Source organism: Muscardinus avellanarius (assembly GCF_963383645.1).
Source record: "Muscardinus avellanarius genome assembly, chromosome: 17".
Classification (NCBI taxonomy): domain Eukaryota; kingdom Metazoa; phylum Chordata; class Mammalia; order Rodentia; family Gliridae; genus Muscardinus; species Muscardinus avellanarius.
In genome coordinates, this window is record NC_137803.1 from 44,611,597 (window position 1) to 44,617,596 (window position 6,000).

A 6,000-nucleotide genomic window follows, 5' to 3' on the forward strand; every position below is an offset into this window, starting at 1 on the left:
AGCTACTTAGGCTCTCAGCAACTTAATGAGACCCTCTTTCCAAATAAAATATAAAATAGGTCTGGGAGTATAGCCTAGAGGTAGAAAGCCTCCGGGTTCCACCCCCAGTACCACACAAAAAATAAAAATATAAAATAAAAATAAAGACAAAGACTCATCAGTTTTCTTTTTCTTTTTTTTTTCTTTTTCTTTTCTTTTCTTTTCTTTTTCTTTTTCTTTTTTTTTTTTTTTTTTTTGCAGTACTGGAGTTGGAACCCAGGGGCATTCTACTTCCGAGATATACCCCAGCCCCTTTTTATTCTTTTATTTTGAAATAGGGCCTCACTAAGTAGCAGAGGCTGTCTGTAAACTCGGATCCTCCTGTCTCTGCCTCCCAAGTACTGAGATTACAAGCGTGTGCCACACGTCTGGCCACCAGTTTTCTTTCTTTTTTTTTTTTTTTAGTTGTAAGAATTTTATTTTTTTATTTATTTTTTATTGGTGCACTGTATTCATACATCATAATGGTATAAAGAAAATACTTTTGTAGACATACATGCACACATCACCCAGTTAGCCCCTACCTGATCCCCACCCCATTCCCTTCCCATCCCTCCTTACCATGCTTGGATTAGTGGTTGACATCTAGTTTTATAGCAATTTATCCAATATTAACGATGATACTCTCACATAACATTTTCATTTATCTGATACCAAGCTTTTGATGACTTAAAGATAACATTTCAATATTTCTTTTTGCTTTCTTTCTTACCAGAGAATTTTTTTTATTTTTTATTTTTTAGGTGAAACTATCATATATTCCATATCAGAAAAAATCTATCCTGATATGGAATATGGACTCTAGATACCCAAAACAATCTTGAAGAAGAACAAAGCTAGAAGATGTATATTTTCTGATTTCAAACCATATAAAGCTACAATAATTGAAACAGTGTAGTACTGTTCTAAAGGCAAATATATAAACCATTGGAGTTAAATAAAAGCCTAGAGATAAATTCTTCCATATATTGTCAAGTTATTTTTGACAAGGTTTCCATGAACATTTGGTGGAGGAAATACTAATCTTTTAACTAAATATTGTTGAAAAATAATAATTACATAAAAAAGAATAAAATTGGACCCTTACCTAACACCATATACAAATATTAACTCAAAATAGATAAAAGACCTAAATATAAATCTTAAGACTATAAACTTTTAGAAGAAAATCTGGGTAATAAAACCTTACAAAACTGAAATTGGCAGTGATTTCTTAGATATGATTTCAATGGCACAGGCAACAAAAGGGTAAACAAACTCCCTAAAAAATAAAAAAAAATATTGTATATCCAAAGACAATGTAAACAGAGTTAAAAGTTACTGATAGAATGGGATAAAATATTTCCAAATACTATATCTGAAGGTATGTTAATATTCCAACTAGAAATCCTAAGAATTAGCAACAATAAAGGCAAACAATACAATTTAGAGATAGGTAATAGACTAACATAAATAATGAATCTCCACAGATAACCAATCTTAGTTGTCTGTTGGATGGAAAATCTTCTTTCTCTGGTTCTGGTGTGTGTTACCTATTTCTTCTTTGTAGTTAATCTCTTTGAGTATTTTTTCTAGCACTGGTTTTGAAGACATAAATTCCTTCAGTTTCTGTTTGTCATGGAAGCTTCTTATTTTTCCATCTAATTTGATAGAAAGTTTTGCTGCATAGGAAATTTTTGGCTGGAAGTTGTTTTCTTTCAGAGTTTGGAATATGTTACTCCAAGCCCTTCTGGCTCTCATGACTTGTTTTGGGAAGTCTGGAGTGATTCTAATTGGTTTGCCTCTGAATGTCACTTGGCCCTTTGTTTTTGTTGCCTTTAAGATTCTCTGCTTGGCTTCCACAGTGGTCATTTTGACAATTATGTGGTGAGGGGATCCTCTTCTCTGATCCTGTCTAAAGGGAGTTCTATAAGTTTCCTGGACCTGTGTATGGACCTCTTGCTCTATGTTTGGAAAATTTTCTGCTATTACTTCCTTGAAGAGATTGTTGATCCCTTTGGTTTCACCTTCTTTTCCCTCCTCTGTTCCAATTATTCTTAGGTTAGCTCTCTTAAAATGGGCCCATATTTCTTCAATGTCAGATTCCTGCTGTTGGATATTTTTTTCTAGATTAGAAACTATGCGTTCATTTTTGGATTGATCATCTTCTAAGAGCAAGATTCTATTCTCCATGTGGTCTAATTGGTTGTTTGTACTTTGAATTGAGGCCTTTACTTCATTAATTGCATCCTTTATCTCTTTTTGGCTCTCTCTGAATTCTTTTCGAAACACCTCTATTATTTCTACAGTTATTTTCCTGATTCGATCTTCTAGAAATCTCTGAATTTCTGTTTTATCAGGTTCTGATGTTGTGGGGTTGTGGGCATTCATTGCTCCAATGTTATTCCTCTTTCCCATGATTTTGAGAGTTTGTGCCTTCTCTGGGTTCTTCCCTTGGGTCACTACAACTTCACTTAAGGTGCTCTTGGTCTCGAGTCTGTAGTATCTTGGTTCCCACTACTCCTTTACTGGGTTGTATGCAGAGTCAAAGACCCTGGGAGTCAATCGAGGCTACTTTAGACCATGGGAGGTGCCAGGTTGGGCATTCTCCTATGGTGTGATATCTCTGCCACCGCCACTCCCCCACTGGGTCAAGTCCCTGGGAGTACAGTACTGGGATTTCTCCTCTAGGGGCCACAATTTGACTCACTGTTGTTGAGTGTGCAGATGGAGCTGTAGTGGACTCAGTGAATTCGCTGCTGCTGCCGCCAGTGGCAATATGGCGCTGCTCTCTCACCCTCGGCCATGAGGCTGGCGTATTTCTTCTCTGGTTTTGTGCTCTGCTCTGAGTCCCTGCAGGGTGTGCTGAGCCCAGCCTCTGGGAGCTTTAGATGCTCCCTGCGCCGAGAAATCTGCCGAATCCTACCCGGCTGTTCTGCAGCGGCTCACCTCGGCTCGCTGTCCGCCGTTCCTCTCTGGAGCCTGGTGGGCTGTTGAGTGCGTTGGTCTGGTGCCGTCTGGTGAGCTCACTGCTGCCGCCGGCAGTAAGGCACTGCTGCTGCGTCCTCGGGTGTGAGGCCGGCTTATCTCCTCTCTGGTTCTGAGCTCCATTATGAGTTCCCCTCCTCTCTGGAGCCTGGTGCTGCAAGGGAAAATGGCGCCCGCCACTTCGCGCTGTGGCTCCAGCCGCAGCACTGCGATCTGGTTTCTTTCTGGTGTCTCGTTTTTCCAGCCCTCTTTTTCTCTGTCCCTTGTAATTACATTTTTTGTTTCTCTGCTGATGGTGTTTCTGGCTATGAAAGGCGCTGATTTTGTGGTAATAGAGATTGGTTGTTAGCGGGGCTCGTAAGCCCTGCTTTTCTCCATCGCCATCTTCCTGGAAGTCACCAGTTTTCTTTCCTTAGCATCAGTGCACTTTTTTTTCCAAAGGCTCAAGTATTACTAGCTTTCACCTACTGAGGCATGCTACAATGATGCTTATTAGTCAGTTCCTACTAAGTATGTCAAAGCTATAAAACATACACAACTTATTGTATTGTGTGTTACAATTGGTATCCTAACCAGAAGCTACAATACCTCCAAAATGGTTGGTCAGAGAAAATAGACATTTCAAGCACATTTTATGGCTGTCCTTTTTCAGGGGGAGAGCGATCATTTCACGTCAAAGGGACATGTTTTGTATTCACCTAGTGCTTAGAAAAACATTGACCTTTCAGTTTACACAGTTTGGGACATTCCTAATTGGTTTTCTTTTGAATAAACATTGTTATTAAATCTACTGACATTGAGAAGAGGATCGGAGTCCATTACCTACCTGAATTATTAATAAGTCTTTCTGCAAAATGTTGGTCATTCTAAGCTGGACACTGAGACATGCACCTCTAATCCCAGTACTTGAAGGGCTGAGACAGGAGGATCTTGCAGTTTCATCAACTAACTGAGATCCTGTTTCAAAATAAAATAAAATAATAAAAATATGGGGCTGGGGGTGTAGCTTACTGGTAGAGCACTTCTGGTCTCATATCCCAGTATCTACTTAAAAAAAATGTTGCTTAGCCTATTTAATTTCTTTTTCTTTTTTTTTGGTTCCTCCTCCTCTCCTCCTCCTCCTCCTCCTCCTCCTCCTCCTCCTCCTCCTCTTCCTCTTCTTCCTCCTCCTCCTCCTCCCCTCCTCCTCCTCCTCCTCCTCCTCCTCCTCCTCCTCCTCCTCCTCCTCCTCCTCCTCCTTCTTCTTCTTCTGTGGCACTGGGGTTTCTGGAAACCCTTCTACTTCTGGGCTACACTCCCAGACCTATTTTTATACTTTTTTATTTGGAAACAGGGTCTCTTAAGCCAGTGCGGCTGGCTTCTAACCTGCGCAATCTTCTTGTCTCTGCCTCCCAAGTGCGGGGATCACAAGGGTGCGCCACCACGCCTGGCTAGCCTATTGAATTTTTAAAAATTACTTCATGTTGCCGGGCATGGTGGCGCACGCTTGTAATCCCCGCGCTTGGGAGGCAGAGACAGGAGGATCGCGCAGGTTCGAAGCCATCCACGCGCTGGCTGGTTTAAGAGACCCTGTTTCCAAATAAAAATGTAATAATAGATCTGGGAGTGTACCCCGGAGGTAGAAGGGCTTCCAGGAACCCCAGTACCACAAAAAACAAACAAACAAACAAAAAATACAAAACAAAAAAACTTCATGTTAACTTGTTAATTCCCCACCACCACCGGGGTCTGGGGAATGGAACCCAGGCGCATTCGACCTCTGAGCTACAGCCCCTGCCCTATTTTTTATTCTTTGTTTTGGAACCGGGTCTCACTGAGTTGCAGAGTTGCAGAGGGCCTCACTAAGTAGCTGAGGCTGTCCGCAAACCGAGATCCTCCTGTCTCAGCCTCCCAAATGCTGGGAATACAAGTGTGTGCCACCACGCCTGGCTCATGTTAACTTTTTGAACATCTTAATTTACTTTCCTCCTTTGAAACTTCTCAAGATTCCTACGAGTTCATTTAGTCTGAATTGTTAAGTGTGTTCCTCAAAGAGTAATCTCTGCAGCATGAATTTATGGTCTTTGATCCCAGGCTGGTGCCGCTGCAATATATACGACCCTTTTCTGTACATCAAAGAGACCTGAAAGGTGGGGCACATGCCACGTCTTTCCTCCTCCATGAGCATAGAGCATTTATGAGTCAGGTAAAGCTTTATTTTTGACACATCAGGGTATCTGTGCCTGTCACTCATCTTGTGCAATAAGGTGGCTTAACATTAATCTTCTCTTCTCCAGTGTAAAGTCAGGGTTGACAGATTCTCAAGACACCCTTTTCTTTTCTTTTTTAGATTTTGAAGTGATGCAATTCAAGTGAAATTTGATTGGTCAGTCTTGATTTGAAGGCAGCACTTTGAGCTTAGGGTAGTTTACACCCAGTTACTGGGTTTCACTATACTGAAGCGCTTCACTATTATTGGTCTATCAAAGTTTTCCTCTTTTGCAGCATAGGGAGCTACCTTTTGATAATTTGCATTTTTTCAGGAAGATATTCATATTTTCTTGTGTTTTCAAATTTATTAGCATATATTTTCATGTAACACTTTTCCTAGAAGATTTAAGGTGGATTTTTATAGATTAAAATGTAAAACAGTAACTTTTCTTTATTAATGAGAATCTAGAAAGTAAAATGAGAAAAATAATAGATTCTCAGTTAAAAATCTCACATATTGGAAGTAATTTTCTTAAGCATGTACAGAAGAATATTAATGAAGGTTATAAGATCAAGGAAAATGAAAAAACTATTGTGTTCTTGGATGAAAAGAATTATTATTATAAAACATTGATTTCTGAATAGAAACTTCGTGAAGTTCTCAGACATGACCCAGAGTCTAAACATGAGATAGAGGGGAGAAAGAATTTTATTAGAATCTGGAAATGTGCTGAGCATGGTGACTCACATCTGTAATCCCAGTTGAGACAGGAGGATCACAGGTTCAAAACCAGCCTCAGCAAC